This window comes from Eretmochelys imbricata, chromosome 5, assembly GCF_965152235.1.
Source record: "Eretmochelys imbricata isolate rEreImb1 chromosome 5, rEreImb1.hap1, whole genome shotgun sequence".
NCBI classification, from domain to species: domain Eukaryota; kingdom Metazoa; phylum Chordata; order Testudines; family Cheloniidae; genus Eretmochelys; species Eretmochelys imbricata.
Genome location: NC_135576.1, coordinates 45862393 through 45882264, shown reverse-complemented (window position 1 = coordinate 45882264; position 19872 = coordinate 45862393). Strand labels below are relative to the sequence as shown.

General features: G+C 40.9%; 1 protein-coding gene across 3 annotated transcripts in view; it reads right to left on the bottom strand.

Annotated features, from left to right (window-relative positions):
- AP3B1 (adaptor related protein complex 3 subunit beta 1) overlaps positions 1-19872 on the bottom strand; it is a 339716-nt gene that overhangs the window by 74420 nt on the left and 245424 nt on the right. The gene's annotated exons all lie outside the window — the stretch shown is intronic.

Below are 19872 nucleotides of genomic sequence, written 5' to 3'. Positions count from 1 at the left end.
CCCTTTTCAGTGCATGATTCTGATGAAAATTTTTAGGGTCAATGAACATGTCCCATGTCATGTCTGATAGCTGCTAAAGATGTGAGGAGGTAAATGTTACCTTAGAAAGATGTGATTGAAATTTTTAAGAGCTGGGTTTTATTGACAAAATAATCCAAATTCTGGGTTTCTGACTGTGAGCCACATTGGATACCATAAGAAACAGAAACACCATCTCTATTTAAGATATTATAATTTTAAATACATTACTGCTATAGATCTAGTCATGCATTCCAAAACTTATTACATTTGTTTTTTAACATCAAATGTTGACCCTATTTGCAAGACTATATATAAAAAGGAGCAGTATAAGTAAATTTTGAATGCTGTGAGAAGGAGGAGCACTACTACTTTAAATTCTTTTACAGACTATAGTATATATACATAATACATGTATTTCAAAACACAAATTAATTTTTGAGGAACAGGACTAGTCATTATTTTTGGTGGTGAGCTGAGTAACTAAACAGTAACTAAACACTAACAGTACTAAAACAATGTATCACTTTTGCAAATGACAGATTTGGGAAAGAGACAATGTGGACATGTAATATATTTAAAATATTTTTCTGTACTTTGATATCTCACTTATTTAAAATATAACAATTGAATGAAGCTGCACTAATATTAGTCTTCATTATTAAAGAAGTCATACTGGACCACTGCACTATAGTTAACCAAAATCACGTTTTCATGGTTTCTCAGGCAATTAAAACACGGAATTAAAATCCAATATATAAGGTTTAAGCTATCTATTGCTATATTTTTTTTAAAGACCCAGTTCTGCAAATACCCACTATCAAAACGCAGTGCTCACTACCACAGGTAGTCCCAACTAAGTCAATAAGTTTACCCATACTAGTAAACATTGTGCCTGACAGTATTGATAAGATTGGGGCCTTAATTCGGAATTTGTTTTTGATTCAGAAGTTAGAATAATCACACACACAGCTTTAAACGTTTTATGTTAATTTTTCAAACTAAGCACTTCACTTTATTTTGAAAATAAAATTTTGGGAGAAGAGTTCCCAAAGTGGAGCTTCTTTTAAATTAACAAATTTAACATCCAAAAATAGCCGAGTAGCCACTGCAGCATGTGCAACAGCAAGCAGTGGCATGGACTAGCCGCCCTAAATGTCAGTCCACCTGGACCTTGTGCATATGTACTGAGGGCAGCTAGCCCAGGCCACCACAGCTACTACTTTTATTGTATTCGCTCAAAGAGTGCTAGCATGATTACATCTGCTCAAACTTGGAATCAAAGCTCCAGTTCCAAGTGTAGACATAACCTATGGCAATGGCTAATACCTGCTGATAGCTATATCTATCAGGTATATATCTCCATAGATCTCAAAGTGATTTACCAAAGTGAGCAACCATCATTATACTCATTTTACAGACAGGAAAACTAAGAGATTGTTACTTTCTCTAAATCACACAGCAAGTAGACAAAGCCAACAATAGAACCCATACTCCATATGCACCTGTCATATCCATACAGCTAAGGGTAGCCTAGAATTCCTCCTTACCTGTAAGGGGTTAAGAAGCTCAAATAACCTGGTTGGCACCTGCCCAAAAGGACCAATGGGGAAAGAAGATACTTTCAAATTGGGGGGGTTGGAAGGCTTTGTTTGTGCTCTTTGTTCGGTGTTCTCGCTCCTGGGACTGAGAGGCCAGGCCAAAATCCATCTCCTCCAACCAATCCTGAACCAGTCTCTAATATTACAAAAATAGTAAGTAAAGCCAGGCAAGGGTGTGTTAGATTATCTTTTGTTTTAGCTTGTGAATTTTCCCTTTGCTAGAGGGAGGTTTATTCCAGTTTTTTGGAACTTTGAATTAAGCCTAGAGGGAGTTTGTGAATCTTCTGTTACCCTGTAAAGTTATCTTCCATCCTGATTTTACAAAAGGTGATTTGTTTACCTTTTCTTTAAATAAAATTCTTCTTTTAAGAACCTGATTGATTTTCAGTGTCCTAAGACCCCGGGGGATAGATCTGTGCTCACCTTGTAACCAATTGTTTAGGATATTATTCTCAAGCCTCCCCAGGAAAGGGGGTGTAAGGGCTTGGGGGGATATTTTGGGGAGATACGGCTCCAACTGGCCCTCCCTGAATGTTTGTTTAAATCACTTGGTGGTGGCAGCATATCGTCCAAGGACAAAAGGGATTTGTGCCTTGGGGAATTTTTAAACTAAGCTGGTAGAAATAAGCTTAGGCGGTCGTTCATGTAGGTCCCCACATCTGTACCCCACAGTTCAGAGTGGGGAGGAAACCCTGACAGCACCCCATCACGCTGCTTCCTCACATGAGTCAGTCACACCTAATCATCTGTGCAGAGCTGGGTGACCTGCACAGGAGGCTGCTTACTTTTTGCAACATGAGATATGATTACCCTTTTCACTTCCTTCATAGTTACAAACTTGTTCTAGATATCTTACTGATATTAATAGGATATTTGTAAAATTCATTTAAATTAATCTTTGTACTAATCAGACAAATTGCTGGTGCAACATATAAGAGTAGGGGAAACACTGGAACTACTTAAACATCTTATATGGTTCTAAATGAACCTATCTCCTCAGGAAAGGAACAATGACACAATTGTGGAGGGCTCAATGAAGACCTCTGCTCAATGTGCAGCTGTGATCAAAACTCAAACAAAATGTTAGAATGTGTAAGTATTGGGATGGAGAATAATACAAAATTATTACAATGCCATTATATAAATCAATGGTATGCCCTTCGCTAGAATACTATTTGCAATACTGGTCATCCCATCTCAAAAAGTATTTTCCAAGGTTAAAGGGGTTCAGAGAAAGGCAACAAGAATGAACATAGGTAGAGCCCTGCGCGGATACACAAATGTGGATCCACATCTGCCAGGATCAACCCACAATTCGACCCACGATCTACTAGCCGTCTTTTACCTATCCGCACCTGCAGCAGAAAGCCATTTTACAAGGACTAGCAACGGGGGAGCGGGCAAAAGAAGAGGTAGTGGGGGGAGGGGTAGGCGGGGGGGAGGGTCTTGCAGGGAAGAGGCAGTGCAAGTGTGGGAACTGGGGGGTAAGGGGTAGCATGGGGGAAGGGTCCGAGGAGAAAGGGCAGCGCAGAGGGAGGGCTGGGGGGAAGAGGTGTTGCACTGCGTGCTGCTCCCGGGGGCTTGTGAGCAACAGCCTGTGTTGCATCACAGTGGGGTGGAGAGGTGGAGCATTGGGGCCCTGCCTGCTTCAATCCCTGTGGCTGGGGGCAGGCCCTGCTGCCTAGCAGTTGGCAGGTCAGGCCTGGGACCGGGAGCGTGGCCTGTGCTGCCGGGCCAGGCCATGGTGGGTGCTGGTGCTGCCCAAAGGGCCCGAGCTGCTGGACAGGAAGCGGTGCGGCGAGCAGGTGCTGGACAGCCCTGACTCTGACCTGCCACCCAGCTCCAGCCACCGGCTATTGGCTGCCAGCCCCAAGTGTGCTGCGCCCCCCCGGGCTGCCCAAGCCAAACGCCACAGGCCAGGTGCCACTGGTGAGTACAGCCCTGCACGGTTGTATCTGCATCCGATCCACTATCCACAAAAATGATGTGCGGATATCCACATCTGCAGATGCGGATATCCGCGGATTTGCAGGGCTCTAAACAAAGGCATGGAAAAATTTTCATACAAAAAGATTGAAAAGATCAGGATTATTTACCTTGGAAAGAAGACAAATAAGAGGGGACTTGTTAAAAGTATATAAAACAATGAATGATATTAAGGTAGGTAGGTAGGTCATTAGCTTCTGTTCTCATAATTTCATAATGAGGGGCCAATCAACACTGATTAAAAAGAAATGCTTTTATAAAACGCATAATTAGACCACGGAAGCCATTGCCACAGGATATCACTGAGGTAAAAAAATTTAGCCAGATCAAAGGAGTGGACATTTATATGGATAACAAGAATATTCAAAGTTATAATGGTTAATTCTAACAAAGTTTGGAAGGGATCTCTCTCAAGAGTCAGGGTTTAAACAAACCTCTAACTATTAGAGATTAGAATGAGACCCTCAGAATCAGATTATGGCACAACTTCCTACTCTGGACAGCCATGAACACTAGGATGGTTTCCCAGTATGCCAACCTCTTCGTAGGCCACCTCGAGTGAGAATTTCTGGACAAATGCAGAACAAAACCAATGATATACCTGAGGTATACTAATGACATTTTCATCCTCTGGACAAATGACCTAACCACCCTCTCAGATTTCAAAGACAACTTCAGCAACAGCCACCCATCCACCACACTTTCTAGAACACTCCCACAACAGCATAAATTTCCTGGACAGCACTATCGGCTTCAGCAATGGAACCCTAAAGATAACTATGTATGAGAAACTCTCAGATCACACACTCACATTCACCGATCTAGTAATTACCCCCAATACATCTGTAATCTACAGCCAGGCACTCATACCACAGAACATGCTCAAAGGAGAAATGCCAGGATACACACCTGAACACACTTAAAACTGCCTCCACTAAACAAGGACACTCCACCAGAGTAGAAGAGATCATCATGGAATGGGCCACACAAATACCCATTCAAAACATGAAAAAAAAAAACCCTCCAACTGCACACCCCTTGATGTCACCTATCACCCCACATTAGAACCTGCACAGTGTAGTATTAAACAATTGCAACACATACTCTGTGGGGACCATACCCTGAAATAAATCTTTCCCAAACACCCTTTTCTGGTCTTCAAACAACCACTCAACTTAATCATCAGAAGCAAGCTCCTCAGAGACCAGAACTCACCAATTCAAAGCGGCACCAGCCCCTGCCATAACAACAGATACAAAACCTGCAGACATATCTCCGTTGCTACAATGATCCATACCTCCACAAAACACCTTTCAAGATACACGGGTCCTTCACTTGTCTATCACTACCTGTTGCGTAACTCATCCAGAGCACTATAAATATGCAACAACTATGTCAGTGAAATGAGACAATCACGACACTCTTGAATGAACCTGCACAGAAAAATGACAAAAGATCAAAAGACCATATCACCTGTGGGTGAACACTATCATAAAGCTATCACCCCACATTTGACCTCTCAATCCTCATCCTCAAAGGAAACCTGCACAACACCTTCAAAAGACAAGCCTGGGAACTTAAATCCATAACTCTGCTAGACACCAAAAATCATGGTCTTAATAAAGACACTGGATTTATGGCTGATTACAACAATCTGTAACTCACTAACCCTCCTTTGTCCTAGACTGTAGAGATGTTAACTATCCACTTCACCTTTAATGGTCCCTTGCAACCTGTGTTAACTCCTTACCTGTTCAGTCTTGTATTTAGCTGCGACACTGAGTACCTTTCCCAGACCTGAAGAAGAGCTCTGTGTAAGCTAAAAAGCTTGTCTCTTTCACCAACAGAAATTGGTCCAATAAAAGATACTAACTCACCCACCTTGTCTCTCTAAAGAACCACTGTAATACCCTTACAAAATCAGTTTTAGCCAACTCTGCCAATAATGTACAGACATATGGCATATTATAAATGGCCTGTGCAGACAAAGTAATCTGATTGGATAGCCAAAATTTTGAGTTGTATAATTATCATCATAAGGCAATACTAGCATGGCTCTGAATGTAGTAATCAAAATATTAAAATACCCTGTCAAGTGTGCTCCTACTGTTAAAAGAATTCTAAAATAGTACTGTATTCAGAGATTCCATGTTTACTATTTCTCAATTGTTTCCATATCAAGGGAGTTAAATTTACAACTGAAAGGGTTTTTCCCCCCTAACTGATAGCTCTGCAACTCAGCCTTGGACAAAAATGTCAGATTCTGTTATTTCTGGCCTGTGTACCATCACCATTAATAAAGCTTTGAAACTGGTATTGTCACCAGTTCCATAGGTGATTCACAAGCCAGAAAAGATTCCAGCTCACTCTCCCATACCTATATTAGTGCTAGCAGCAGAAAATAAAACAGTAAATGTTTGTTTTTAACAGTTCTATTTTTAAAGCAGAATAGACTGAATATATCCAGAAAGAAGACCTGGTAAGTAAAGCGATGCCACTTGTACATAGCCACTTTCTGCTCACAGCCATACTTCAGTATGGCCAATAATCAGCTTCAGGGTGCGTAGTTATTGCATCAAATATAATTTTTTTCTATGTTCACTTCAATACTAACAACTTTAGAATCCCAATGGAAATCAAACAACAAAAATTGTGTTAAACAGTAAGAGCAAGCACAATGGGTGACAAAAGCACTTATAGTTTACCTAGAACACGTTATAGAACAGGGATCGGCAACCGTTGGCACGCGGCCCGTCAGGGAAATCCGCTGGTGGTCCAGGACGGTTTGTTTACCTGCAGCGTCTGCAGGTTTGGCCGATCGCAGCTCCCACAGGCTGCAGTTTGCCGTTCCAGGCCAATGGGGGCTGCAGGAAGTGGCGTGGGCCGAGGGATGTGCTGCATTTCCATTTACGATCTTCTTCCTCCCTTTTACCTCCAAAATCCTACTGTGCCACTTACACCTGCTGCTTAAGATCTTTTCTCCAACTTCTTCTTCATCTTCGCCTATCTGAATTTTCTCCATTTCAATTAACTAAAATTGTATTCACCATTCACAACAAAATTCTCCTCCTAACGAAACCAAGGTGATATTTCCATCTTCTTCTTGATTGCTACTCCTTTTTTATTTAGTGTAGACAACATGGCAAGCACTGTACAAAAACACGGACAGACTTTGCTTTGAAAAGTTTACAATCTAAAAACCATACACTGAGAAATCTAAAGGAGAGCATTTTCCTTATCACCCTTCTTACACAGATTATCTGTGCCCCCTCTTCTGCTCTCTGTTGGCCACTTTTCTCTGTTGCTTCTTCTGTTTGCTCCCCACTCCATCATCTCTTCCCCCATACTACTGGCATTCTTCCATGTTCTGTCTCCTGTCCCCTCCTTTTCTTCCTTTGGGTAACCACATTCACACACATTATCTTCAGCTACCTCTTATGCTAAAAAGTTTCCAAATCTCTTCTTGTTCCTCAACTTCTCTGCAGTCTTCCATCTTCAACTGTCTTTCACACATTTGCTCTTAAATGTTCCTCCACCATCTCAAAAAAAATCAATCTTTTCTTCTCATAGCTTCACAGTCATATCGACTCTTTTCTCACCATCCACTATCCTCCTCAACTTCTAGGCTCACGAACTGTCTTCTTTGACAGTTACCTTTTCCCTCATACCGTCTTTTGCCAACCTGTCCTCTCATCCCCAGACAGCATCAAAATGCACCCTTTCTTCAAATGTTCCGCTGCTGAAACATTTCTCTTGCTTTGGTTACCTCAAACACTGACTTACCAAAGCTACCTTCTTTTCTGACTCCCCACTGCACACCTCTCCACTCTTTGCCACAGTTGCTAAAGCACCTTCCCTGCTCACTACTTCACCATGTCTCACTTTGTATACTATCTTGCCCCATTTATGCTCTTGTTCACATCTTGTCCTCCTAACCACTTTCACTTTCCATGTTGCTCTCAGTCATCCTTCCTTACTGTTCCCTTCATTTCCTTCTCTCATTAGTTGGTTGTGCATTGAACAGTCACCCACTTCGTGTCTGCCAAGTACCTACTCACCACTTCTCCAAAAGAGTCTTTCCTATGCTGATCTCCTCAGTATTGATTTCTCCATACCATATCATAACTAAACAGTTTCTTGTGTGTCCATATCAGACTGTAAACTCACTGAAGAAAAAACAACTCTTCTGCATTCTGTAAAGCATTTACACTACTGTATAAATGATTAGTAATATAAACTGACGCCCCCATCAGGTCAGGAAATATACCCATTTTAGGGTAAGCTGATGTGCAAAGCTGCCAAGTGATACACCCAAGTGTCACAGAATGTCGGTGGTAGAGTCAGCTATAGAATCCAGGAGTTTTTAATCTCTAACAATGAGATAGTGGTACCCATGCCTCTCTGACTTCCCACCTTCCCTGTACCAAGCTATAAAGATTTTTTATATATATATATATATATACACACACACACACACACACACACACACAAACACACACGAAATCAGTTGAAACAAAGGAGTTGCAGAACAGACAAAGGAGGGTGTTAACTATAGCAGCTTCTATTCAAGGCAACCTTGTTTTTGTAGGCTTAAAGAGATCCTTAGCATTACTGTAACAAATATATTGTATTTATACTTTCAATAATGTTAGCAGCTATGAATTTAGAGAAACAGACTTTATTGATAGGTTTTATAAATGCTGTATCCAATTACAGCGCTGAATGATTTGAACAATAGTCTGTCTGACATATTCAAAGGTAAGTGGCTGCAACATTTCTTTGCTATTAGGGTCATATACTGTACTTATCTATTTTTACACGCTGCTCTCTATTCCCTGGTAATAAATTAATTTCTTAGGGTTAGTTTGGCATGTACCCTACAGTTAAATTCATCCTCTCTCTGACTGAAGGAAAAAAGTTCTCTGAAGTTTTACAATTATATTTGTGATTTTAAAACTAATTCTCACACATTAAATTCAAAATACTATGTTAAAAAGGAACATTCATCCAACACAATGCCTGGAGAGTTGTTTTATTTTACTTACTTTTCTGAAAGTGGCTGGTAGTTTGGATAACCACAATTATTTAACCAACTGTACACTGGATTCTACAATATTCTCCAATTTATTTGAAAACAATAAATTTACATACAGCATTTCATTTTCATTGCCTCCTAAATCACAAAACAACTCTCAGAAAAGTCAATGAGGGAATGAATACACAGATTGGAAGACAGAATTGGGCCCTATAAGCAATCTCTATAAATCTCTTTAAAGTATCTTATTTATTGTTATTTGACTTCCATTTGTGCAAAACTGTCAACTGCAGACTACCTCTTTGCACAAGTTAAGATGACCTATTGGAATGATGTGCAAGAAATGCATTACTCTAACACACTGTAGTCCCTCCACACTGCATCACAGAGCTGCAGAGAGAAGTTTGAGGTAGATTGCATAGAGCTAGAGACAGATTTGAATTTTTTCATGCTCTGACTTAGTTGACCTTCTGCCCTTCCCTCACTCAAAACTAATCTGATATGCGAGAGCTACTTACTGCTAGTACTCTTCCCCTGCAGTTACTGACAAGTAGGCGATGCCAGAATTAGGAATCGAGAAGAAGAGCTTGGCTCCCCATTCTGTCCATGTTTCAGGAAGAGTTGATCAGAACAGAACTGTGCAGTCCTTCATCCTTTGTTTACCCTCCACTATTTACCTCTTCCATCTGATCATCCCCCTATCTTTTGATGCCTCTGATTCACTGTTGCTGCTCTCCCTATTACACCAGGCCAGTGATGAGCTGATCTACAAAGTGAAGCAAACTTAATATTTTTCACTGTGACTTGGAGCCAGCAGTGCAAACCGCATGAGAGAATTTTTTGTAATTACAATTCCACAACTACTGGTGTTCAAGGCATAACAAATACATGATTGCAGGATTGTCTCAAAAAATTTATCATGACAAAATTATCTTGAATCCAAACCTGTAAAAGGGTGCCCAACAGTGAATTTTTCAGAAAAGTGAAGAGCATGTGAAAAAAACAGTTAGAATGAAAACTGTTTTATAACCTTTCCCATTGCAATAGCTATAGATGCAACAACCCTTTTACATTTTTATGTTAACTTTAAAAAGAACAATGAAAATCACAAGATACAGTGTTTTAGACATTGACCCTACATTAAAATCAACGGGAGTTTTACTGTTAGGAGTAAAGACAGATTCTAGCCTTGATTTTCCTGTTATGCCTAACTATTGGAAGGGGTTTCCAAACAACAGGTGAGTTAACACTATATACATGCCATGCTGCTATTTAACCTAATTCTAAGGATTTTTTTTATTTGATCTCAGGGATTTTAGCTCACAGCTATACAAATATGCAGAGACAAAGTTTGAAAAAAAGAAGTAGGTGTAGCAACGTTGTACTAAATTTATAAGAGCAGCAGATTAATACAAATTAATTGAAGTGTCAAAGTAGCTGCTATAAAATGGTCACTGATAATCTTGTTTTAAACATCATACTTCATAAAACTTCCACTGTACTGAGTTCACACGGTTTTTGGAACCGTTACAATGAGAGTTTCACTGCAAAATGCATCAGTGAAACGAATAGGAGCTTGCAGATTATTCATAATGCAGTAGAGATGGTCCAAGGAGGCCAGATTTTATCTCTGGCTGTGGTCACATTTTTGTTTTACCTACATATGGGTCCAATCCACAAAGTTTGGATCTAGAATTTTAAACTGACTTTGCAAATGGTGGGGTGTTCAAATCCAGCCGATCTCATTGGCTTGTTTTTAGACTCCATTTACTGAGTTCAAAAGGGCTCAAATAAAAGGTTTTGGCCAATCCCTGTAACATAGTTAATGCAATATATATGTACAGAACAATATTTCTTGCATGGAGTATAAAAATACTATTCCCAAATGCATTGTTTCTATTTTAATTATTCAGTTTTCACACTGGACTAAGGGTGCAAATGTACTTGTAAGTGTGTAAGTCTTTCACCAATGTCTTCATCCAAACTTTCCCTTTTAGTTAAAGAAATTAGTGTTCAGTGTAAAAGAAGAACAGGAGACAAAGATAATGAAAAAACGAAGGTTACTTACTTGTAACCGGAGTTTGAGATAACTCTGTATATTCACACTCATGGTGGGTAATGCGCCGCCTGATGCAGCCCCCCAATGATAGAACCTTTGCTAAGCAGTACACGTTAGAGTGCATATGCACCCCCTCTTCCCTTTCCCCTCAGTGTCTCCAAACGTTCTGAAAATGAGACTATATAAGGGGGGGGGCTGTGCCCTCTACCACCTCCGTTCCTTTAACTGCTAACCCAGAGAAACCAAATTAGGACTTTGAGAAATAGGGGAAGGTGGGCAGGAAATGTGAATATGCAGAGTCATTTAGAAGAACTCCTGTAACAAGTAACCTTAATTTCTTCTTTGAGTTGCTCTGAATATTCGGATTTATGGGTATTTGGCAAGCAGTGCTGAAAACTCAGGAGGAAGGCAACAGAGTCCTAATTAAATAATGACAAGCATTGCACTACTAAATGTAGCATCAGCTCTCGATACCAAATCCAATGTACAATGTTTGGTAAAGGTATGGACTGACTTGCAAGAAGCAGCCTTACAGATTTCCCCAACAGGAACATGTTTAAAGGCAAATGAAAGACACTGCCACTGCTCTAGCAGAATGAGCCTGAAACAGCAGGCCTGGCGACTGTGACTAACCTGTAACATTCAATGATACATTGATTAACCCATCTGGAAATAGTCTGAACAAATACCGTATGACTAAGGCTAAGATTTTGTTACGGATATTTTTAGTAAAAGTCACGGACAGGTCACGTGCAAAAAGAAAAATTAACGGAAACCATATAATCCATGAAAGTGTGCATGTGCCCCATGCATCAGAGCCAGAGAACTTTGCCTAGCAGTACCTGTAGGAGAGGTGCTCACATCTCATGGCCTTAGCCCCTCCTCTGGCCATATAAGGGCGATACCACCCTGATCCCCCTCAGTCCCTTCACAATGAACATCAGGAGCAGAGATTCCAATGCAACAGGATGGACAGTGGGTTGACTGTGGAATACATGTCTGCATCACACTGAAAGAACAATAGTTACAGTAAGTAACCGTGATTTCTTCTTCAAGTAGATGCAGCCTTGTATTCCATGTAGGTTACTCTCAAGCAGTATTTGCAGGAGGTGGGGCTCCAAGTCTATTTAAAAAAAGATTGCAGGATTGCTTTCCCACAGTTTGCATCTCAGCATGAAGCAGGATAATGGCATAGTGGTTCATAAATGTATGTGCAGAGGACCAAGTGGCATCTCTTAGAAATGCAATCAGCATGACCTAGGCTCTTGTAGAATGAGCTCACACCGGGGGGGACCGAGGGGGAATGTAGTCTGAGCTACTTTATATGCTGTCATGATACAGGAGGTTATCCATCTGGAGATCATCTGGAAAGAGATTGCTTGACCCTCCATTACATCAGCATGACACAATCAGATGAGGCGAGGCTGGAAAGGGTATTTTAGCCATATCCAGGTAGAAATCTAGACACTGCCTCACATCCATCATGTGAAGATGCTACTCCTCTTGGGTTGAACAGGCGTTGGGTGGGGTGGGAACACATGTAGATACGAGTGAAACTGATAGACCACTTTAGGCAAAAACTTAGGCTGCTGCCGCAGGGTTGCTTTGTCTTCAGAAAACCTCATGTAAGGGAGAGTCTGCCATCCAAGCCTGAAACTCTCACAAACACCTTGCAGATGTTATCACAAAGAAAGCAGTTTTCTGACACAAAAAGGAGAAGGAAAAAGTTGAGAGGCTCAAACGGAGACCTGCTGAGTCCTGCTGTGATCCTGAAAGGTCCGACAGGCACTGCAGATGCCACAGACGCTTCCTGTTCTGACCGCAGTTCTTGAACTTTCAGCAACCACACGTGGGCTCCCCAACCCATTAAGGAGGCATCTATGACAATAGTCCTGGTTGGCAGAGACCAAGTGCAGGGAATGCCAGGGCACACATTGCCCTGAATTGTCTACCGTCGTAAGGAATCCAGGCTCAATGGAGGAATTTAGACCAGACTGCCCAAGGGATGGTAATTCGGACAATAGACTGAATTCAGCCACATCTGAAGAGGATGTAGCTGTAACCTGGCAAATTGAACTACCTGTATGCAGGCAGCCATATGACCCAGCAACCTCAGGCATATTCAGACTGTAGTTGAGGTTTGAGACTGTAATTCCAAACAAAGGTGGCAAATCGTCTGGAACTCAGTTGGCAGAAATGCCATCTAACTTGATTCTTTGAGATGGGACCAAATGTTGACTTCCTGGCTGTTCAGGATCAAACTGAATGCCAGACAATCCACTAAGTCATGGGACTGTAGAGCATTCTCAGAAGGAGACTAAGCAGAGGCAACATCCATTTGTTCATCAGCTGCCAAATCTGAATCAAAGACTGTATCCATGTGATCCAGCTCAAAAAGGGGAGCTCTCTCAGACTTGTCATTGGGCACACCGTTTGAGCAGCAGGTGGATTCAGTGAAACTGAATCTGAAGATTCCACCACCACCAAAGTTTTGTAAGTCAGGACCTCGCTTCTCCATCCATGAGGTGGATAACTCAAAACCTTCTGAGGCCGAGCCCAATAAGACCCTGGAGTCCAGGAGGGCCAGTCTCTCCAATACCTGGGATCTGAGAATATATCCATAGGAGAAGGTACAAACTGACCAAGAGATTGAGGAAACCAGATTTCAGTGGTACAAAACTGGATGGTTCAAGCCTTTTAACTCTTCCTCTGTCCTCCTTTAAGCGAGGACCCGCTATGGATCTCAGTCAGATAACAATGGCACCAGAGGATGAATTGACATCAAAGGTGAGAATCTGCTTGCTGAACCTGGAGCTGTCTTAGGAGGACGACGACAAAGATGGAACCAGAAAAAGACTCTCAGGATCCTCTTCTCTACCCATCTTTTAAGTCAAAGAGATGTAGATCTACAACCTGACAAAGCCTCTCTTTTGCTTTCCCCATAGGTCTCTTGCTTGGATCAGCTCAGAAGCTGAACGGTGAACATCAGTTACCATAGTAATAGTCCTTTTCAGATCAGAGGATAGCACAGAAACAGGAACAGACAATGGTGCTGTTAATGCAATTTAAAAAGCACTGGATCTGGAAAGAGATTAAGCTCCACACTCCTCAGCTGAGATTGATCACAGAACTGAAACAGGCCTCAGCTTTTGAATCGGATGATGTTCCGGAACCCAAAGATTTAGCTGCAAGGGCCTCTTTAAGCAGGAGCACCTGCATTCTATTCTGTCTCTCCTTATGTGCTCTGAGCATAAGCAAATAGAACAGCCAGAAGAAAACCAGCCTTCTCCGAGTCACTTACGGCAGTGATTCTCAACCTTTCCAAACTACTGTACCCCTTTCAGGAGTCTGATTTGTCTTGCAGATTCCAAGTTTTACCTCACTTACGACTTGCTTACAAAATCAGACATAAAAATACAGACGTGTCTGCACACTATTACTGAAAAATGGCTTCCTTTCTCATTTTTACCATATAATCATAAAATAAATCAATTGGAATATAAACATTGTACTTATTTTTCAGTGTGATACTTGAGTCTGTTTTTCACTTGTGAGACTTGTCATTCTGGGAGACTCTCTCATTTTGTTTGTATGAAATTTTAGTTTGTATTGAATTCGCTAGTGCTTTTTATGTAGCCTGTTGTAAAACTAGGTAAATATGTAGGTGAATTGAGGTACCCCCAGAAGAGAACCACTGACTTATGACATCTAACATGGTCTTCTGACACCAGGAAGACAGCTGTGCATGAAGTACATCTTTTAAAACCCGACTTCTTCTTCTTCTTCAGTTCTGCTATCACATGGAACCAAGCTACCACTAAACTAAAACACCTACAAGATCTCTATCAAGCATTCTTACAACTACAATACCCACCTGCAGAAGTGAAGAAACAGATTGATAGAGCCAGAAGAGTTCCCAGAAGTCACCTGCTACAGGACAGGCCTAACAAAGAAAATAACAGAACGCCACTAGCTGTCACCTTCAGCCCCCAACTAAAACCCCTCCAACGCATTATCAAGGATCTACAACCTATCCTGAAGGATGACCCTACACTCTCAAATTTTGGGAGACAGACCAGTCCTTGCCTACAGACAGCCCCCCAACCTGAAGCAAATACTCACCAGCAACCACATACCACATAACAGAACCACTAACCCAGGAACCTATCCTTGCAACAAAGCCCGTTGCCAACTGTGCCCACATATCTATTCAGGGGACACCATCACAGGGCCTAATAACATCAGCCACACTATCAGAGGCTCATTCACCTGCACATCCACCAATGTGATCTATGCCATCATGTGCCAGCAATGCCCCTCTGCCATGTACATTGGTCAAACTGGACAGTCTCTACATAAAAGAATAAATGGACACAAATCATATGTCAAGAATTATAACATTCATAAACCAGTCGGAGAACACTTCAATCTCTCTGGTCATGCGATTACAGACCTGAAAGTTGTGATATGACAACAAAAAAAATTTCAAATCCAGACTCCAGCGAGAAACTGTTGAATTGGAATTCATTTGCAAATTTGATACAATTAACTTAGGCTTGAATAGAGACTGGGAGTGGCTAAGTCATTATGCAGGATAACTTATCTCCTCCTCCTCCCCTCCCCCCCCCCCCCCAGACGTTCTTGTTAAACCCTGGATTTGTGCTGGAAATGGCCTACCTTGATTATCATACACATTGTAAGGAGAGTGATCACTTTAGATAAGCTATTACCAGCAGGAGAGTGGGGTGGGGGGGAGAGAAAACCTTTTGTAGTGGTAAACACCCATTTTTTCATGCTTTGTGTGTATAAAAAGATCTTCTATCAGTATGCATCCGATGAAGTGAGCTGTAGCTCACGAAAGCTTATGCTCAAATAAATTGGTTAGTCTCTAAGGTGCCACAAGTACTCCTTTTCTAAAAACTACCTTAATTACACTAACAGACACAATAAAAACCAACAACAAGAAACTAAGGCACTAACAGGAGAAAAACCCTGGATCTGATGGACTGGGGCAGTTCACTTCTGTCTGGCACAGCGGTTGGAAGGAAATGAGACAGTAGTGGGCACAGCACCTTATTAGATAGCCTCGCCCTCACAATGTTTGGAGCTGCTGATAGGAGAAGGTGCACACGTGCTCTAACGGACACTGCTTGGAGAAGGTTCTACTGCTGGGCTGTACCACGCACTGCATTACCTGTAAGTGGGAATATGTAGAGCCACTCGATGAAAGTAGTAACTCAGCTTAGTATTTAATTTATGACAACTCCAGCCATGCAAGGGCTGAATATCTCCAGCTCCCATTGTAGACAGGGTTGGTAGGAACAAAAATTAGGGTAGTTTCATAAAAATGTTGCTCCTAGATTCAACTTTACTTGTACTTGATAAAAGCATACAAAATAAGAAATTCTTTAGAAGTCACTCTAAACTGCTACCACAGGATTCCTGATACTTCAGATCATAGTATGTATTAGCAAAAATGTACAAACTCCTTCATTCCTTTTTTATTCCATTCTTCAAATGTTTAACATTCTAAGGATTGGCTTACCTGAGTTTTCTAGGATTGCTGTTTTACTACACAGTTGCACTATTGCAACTTTCACTGTGCAGTGCATTCACACTAGCCATCTTGTTTTTTGTGCACAGAATGGATTGTGATCATACATATCACTCCCTGCGTTGAATTATTCTATCCCATATGAAGGTCACACATGTGCCATGAAGGTTGGGGGTTATGTTCTGTTACACCCTCACACTTGCACATAACTATAACAGAGATGAACCACACAACCTTTGTGTGTGAAATGCTCAAGCTCAGTATTGTTACTTTCCTTAATTTGCTCAGTATTTTTAGTTTTAATTTTATTTTCTCTGTTATTTTATTGCTGTGTTTCCTAGCTGCACAGTTTCCCTCTCTCATGTTTCCTCAAGGAACAAGAGAGGAGAGTGGTGTGAACCAGGCTCTAGATATAAGACATCCCTTCCGGTCTCTCTATCTGTCCCAGTTAGCCCCCACCATTCCTTAATAAGGCAGTAAGGCTCCTAGGATATGTACTACTCCTCAAGGGTAGGTTGTAATGAATGGGTGCTGCATCATGGCAAGGTAAGTGATTTTACTTGGGATAACGGAGGATATAAGGGGTAGCCCTGCTGTGCATCTTCACTGATGATACTTCTATGCGGGTGACTCTGATGCAGCAAATGAATTATTGTGCCAATGGCCAGTGAAGTAAGCACATTTATTTGCGGGGAAGGGGGGGAAGAAGTATGCTTGTATTCTCTCCATTTCCTCATGTGCTATAGGTGTGAAAGGGGGAATGGGTATGGTGGATGGGGATTAGTCAAAGCTAGATGCAGCTGATTACCACCTCTCTCCTGCCCTGATCAGAAAGGGCATAGTGGAGAAAAGAGAGGGTTCAGGGCTGTTTTTGGGCCTGCCTAGAGCCAGGAAGACGGGAGCCAGTCAGTGCTCTGTGATGACAAAACTTTGAAGGGTGAGCAGGAGCAATGTGGATATGCAGCAGAAGGAATAACTGCACAGTAGCAGCTGCTAAGTCAGGGCTTGCTGAAACCTGGTATGGCAACACTGTAGAGTGACATGGTGTAGACTACATTGTGCCTACCCTTACTCAGAGCAACTGAAATCCGAGCAGTGCTGTGAATATCTGGCCACTATGGGCAGTGATTGTGTGCGTGCAGTATTCCAGGCATGCTAAGAAGAGCAGCAACATCAAAATTCTCCACTGTAGACAGGGCCCACATCCAATGTATAATCATGAAGCCCATGGCTTAACATTTTTTGTCAAGTCTGTAATTTTACCAGTCTGTTCACTGGAATAGTATCTAAAACATTCTTTCATTTATGAATCATGAGTTAGTTGACTGCCAGTTACTGTGTGTTTCTGTCTTGCATGAGACTTTTGAGGGTTGGGGGGGCGGGAGAGGTTATTTATCTTGCAAAGAGATAAATTGTCCCCAGTATCAATATATGGAACTTTGCAAGTATTTATTAAATATATTTTTTCTCAAAATAAATGTATTTTTAAGATTAAATAGTGAAAAGTAACAAAAAGGGAAATTTCTTAAAGGTAAATTTCAAATAATGAAACTGAAGGAAGGGGAATGGAAGATTGGTTTTAACTTACATAGGACCTAAATATTTTTGGTAGGTCAACTAAAAAGATGTAATACAGCAGTATTTACTAGAAGAGAAAGAATGGTACTGCAGCTAAAATACAGGGCTGGTTATCAAGAGTTCTGATTTTATTTCATGGTTTCCTATAAGACTTCTTCTGGATTCTTGGGCAAGTTACAACTGCCTTCGAATCTCAGCTACACCTAACTGTAAAATGGGAATTCCACCTCCACCTCACAAGGATATTGGGAGACTTAATTTCTATAGCTTTGCCATCTTCCATTGGAATATGCTGACAAAGAAGTGTGAAGGAAGAAGAGAAGATAAAATACGGAAGTGAAAAAAACAGCCAACTAACCAAGGATGCTTCCTCAACACACTGGAATTAATAAACCTGAATTAATCCAGTACATGTTGCAAGAAACAAATATCAAGGGCCTGATCCAACTTTTATTGAGTCCAAAGGGAACTGGATTGGACCTTAATGAAGCAGCAGAAAAAAGAAATAGAAACACTTGACACTAATAGTATAAAAGGGCATTCCAAAACTAACATGCACAGTAACAAAACAGAAAAAGATATGAAGGCAATTATGTGAAATATATTCTGTTATTTATTCTACTTATTTGGAAAACACACACACAGTTACTGCTCATCATTACAGACACCTGTAGCTTACTGAACGGTTTAATGTTTAAAAATACTTGGGGGCCTTCTCTACATAGGGAAAATTGATCAGCGTAACTATTCCGGAATGACTATTCCAGAATATCTTGTTTGGTATAATTTAGCTATTCCAGAATAACTTCCCTATGTGGATACTCTATTCTGGAATAAAGTCACTTTTAATTTGGATCAGAGTGTCCACATGGAGGAGTTATTCCAGAGCTTTGGCAGCAGAATAGTTATTCTGGAAAGCTAGGTCAGTCAATTTCCCTGTGTAGACAAGTCCTAAGTGAAAACAACAGGACAAACATAACAGCTCTGGTGTTAAGGGAAAGAGTCACTGAATTCTAGAGGCTTTCTTCTGTGTTTCAGAAAAACTGGACAAAGAAGGTCAATACACTTTCTTATCACCAGCAGAAGATACAAGTCCATGGCCTTACACCAATGTAGCTGCACAATACAAACCCTTACCATGGGTAAGTCACAGTTTACAATGGTGCAGTACATCTACACCAGCACTTGTTCTGACGTAGCTATACTGATAGCTACAACTCTCAGTACATAAAAGACCCAAACCCAGGGAGGTGAAGTGACGTATTACGTCATGCCAGCTTTGGCTGCATCAGCACAAGATGCTGCTGCCCTGTTACCTTTCACAATGTAAATTGTCACTTGTATGGAATTGTAATTATATAAGGTCTTGGATATGGATAATGGGCACTGGCACATCATTTTATAGTAAATTTATACACTTTCCACTTTTAACATTTTCTGTGTCAGTACTTTTTGTAGCCATCCCAAACTGTCTATACCTCAAAGTAGTCAAATTTTAGTTTTGCTTCTTTTCACGATAAGAAGAGTTGGTGGAGGAAATACTGGTAAAGCATCAGGCTGAGAAGTAGTAAGTCCACATGTTTTTATTCGCTGCTAGCTGTGTAAATGTTTTAGTATTTGACAATTTGTTTTTCCTTTTTTCCTGGACCCAGCATCAAGCAATTATTTCTAGTTTCTAATTTTTAGAAACATTTTCTTTGGATTTGTGCGTTTGGTTCGGATTTGTGAGTATGTATGTTTCATTGGGGCTGGAAAGACAGTCAAGTTGGATGGAAGGACTGAGCAAGAGCCCATACTTAAAATAGTTGTACAATACCAAGTGAATGCAGCCGTTCTAAACGTTCATTATTCATACCTTCCTTTCCCCAGCTTTCCAATTCCCATGAATATATCAAATAGATCAAAAAATGTTGTTCAATTTGGCTACAGATTCTAGATTGAGAAATTGCAACATCCTTTAAAAAGTACCTGTTACGGTACTTTCATCAATGACTTCCCCAGAAACACATGAAACAACTAAATTGAGTGGGTTTGTTTTTGT